This window comes from Penaeus japonicus, unplaced genomic scaffold (genome assembly GCF_977035675.1).
Source record: "Penaeus japonicus unplaced genomic scaffold, GWHDUDI00000001_assembly GWHDUDI00000033, whole genome shotgun sequence".
In the NCBI taxonomy this organism is placed as follows: Eukaryota; Metazoa; Arthropoda; class Malacostraca; order Decapoda; family Penaeidae; genus Penaeus; species Penaeus japonicus.
Window position 1 is genome coordinate 25,485,395 of NW_028234435.1, and position 2,500 is coordinate 25,487,894.

Consider the following 2,500-nt stretch of genomic DNA (forward strand, 5'->3'; position numbering starts at 1 on the left):
ATAATGACACTCTTAAAATAAACACTATAAACACTATATGCATATGCCTTGAAGAAGCACAAACTTGATGTGGAAGGAGTCTTTGTAATTGGCGCAGGTTTACCAGATGGGAGGATGCGAGAAGAGCTTGAGACTCTCACTTTGCCCCACAACTGTCTTTTCCCTTTTCCCTTTTCCCTTTTTCTAATATCAACATTACAGTACTGAAAATCTTCTCCACTTTTTTTTATTTTGTAATGTAGTGAGACTTTAAGCAGCTGCTGGTATGGCTGTGACATGTTTAAACATTTTCTTTATCATAATATAAAATAAACACTACATCCAACAATATGTACAAGTCTTCCTTCTCACTCCTTGTGCCACTCGGCCAAACAGCCAAACGAGCAGTGGCAACTTCTATGCCTTGTATATAGTTCAAAACACTTGTGGCATGTTGCCACCTATCCATTGCAAATTAACCCATTGCAGAGTCAAAGATTTGCTTGCCTGGTCTCCAGGATGGGTCTGATTTCAGAGCACGGCACACTTCATGCAACATACCTTTCCCTTTCCCACCCTCTTTCAGTCACTGAAATTGTAGTTTAGGGTCCATATCAGTGCATTATTTTCTTTATATTTAGTGTAATAGAAGCATTGCTGTTTTATGGGAGGACAAAAAGCAACTACATTTTTTCATATTCATTCACAACAGTATTTATCCACTGTTGTGAGTGAATACAAAAAAATATGACCATCTACAAAGAAGATAACATAAAGAGGTAGGGAAGAGGAAGGAAACCTGTGCTTATGACTGTGAGTGCCACAGTACAAGGCAGCCCTACTAGCAAAGGGGCACATTTTAGACACTGGGCATGGTTTGAGGCACCTTCCTTTTATGCAAGGAGAAAGCAATGCCACCTTGGATGTTAGGTGAAACCCATTTTGCTTAATAGTATGGCAATTATAGTAATTATGATTGCAATTGTCACCATTACTTACTCACTACTCACAGAGATCTATATAGCTTGTATTAGCAGTCATGGACTGTGCAAGTAAGCCCTATGATGGTCTCATAATACAGACAGTTTTTGGACATTGGTATTGCTCTTACAAAAAGAGTAAAGACAAATATATATCTACATCACGACATCCGCCATCAAGCCAAAAACACCTGTGACAAGTGTGGCATGATACCCATCTACAATGGGTTAAAGTATTTAAAAAAAAAAACAATAATGGGCCACATTCTCAATGCTGATTTGCATATATGAAGTTTGGTTCATTTGGTTCATCTGCCATGTAGTCTTAAAATATTATTTTCCAAGTGGAAAAGCCACATAGTTGTGAAGTAGGGGAGCACACTGAACAAACATATATACATACAATTTTACTTGTAATTTGGAAGTGGCAGTGGTGATGGTTGTTGAAATGGAGGATAAGGAGGAGGAGGAGGAGGAGGAGGAGGAGGAGGAGGAGGAGGAGGAGGAGGAGGAGGAGGAGGGGGAGGAGGAGGAGGAGGAGGGGAGGAGGAGGAGGAGGAGGAGGAGGGGAGGAGGAGGAGGAGGGGGGGAGAGAGGAGGGGGAGGAGGGGGAGGAGAGGGAGGAGGGGGGAGGAGGGGGAGGGGGGGGGAGGGAGGAGGGGGAGGAGGAGGAGAAGAAGGAGGAGGAGCATGGAGCTTTAGAGGTAGAGGAAGAGAAAGGAGGAGGGAGAGGAGGAGGAGGAGGAGAGGTAGGGAGGAGCGAGTGTAGAGGAGGAGGAGGGGAGGAGGAGGAGGAGGAGGAGGAGGAGGAGGGAGGAGGGGGAGGAGGAGGAGGAGGAGGGGACGAAGGGGGAGGAGGGGAGGAGGAGGAGGAGGGTTAGAGGGGAGGAGGGAAGGATGGGGGAGGGAGGGAGAAGGGGTGAGAAGAAGAGGAAGGGAGAAAGGGGAGGAAAAGGGGGGAAGGGTGAGGGGTAGAGGGAAGGGAGGAGAAGAAGAGACGGGAAAGGAGAGGTAAGATAGGGAGGGAGAGGGGGGAAGGGAGAAAATAGAGGGAAGGAAGGAGAGGGAGAGAGAAGAGGGAAGGAAGAAGGAAAGAAAGGAAAGAAAAGAAGAGAAAATAGGGGAAGGGTGGGGGAAGAGATGAGTGAAAAGAAGAAGAAAGAGTAGAGAAAAGGGAGAGAGAAAGGAGGAGAGAGGAGAGAGGGAAGGGGGGGGAGGAGGGGGAGATGGGGGGAGAGGAGGGGGGGGGGAGGGGGGAGGGAGGGGGGAGGGGGAGGAGGAGGAGGAGGAGGAGGAGGAGGAGGAGGTAGAGGAGGAGGAGGAAGAGGAGGAAGAGGAGGAAGAGGAGGAAGAGGAGGAGGAGGAGGAGAAGGAGGAAGAATAAGAAGTGGAAATGAAGAAACCAAAATTAGACAAAAGTCTATCTTAGTTGGTATTTGAAAAATGTAATGATAACCAGAGCAAGAAGGCTTCAAAGGAGAAAAAGGAAAAGCAGAGACAGTAGATATTGATGTTAATCACAGTAACAAAAGCAGTATCAG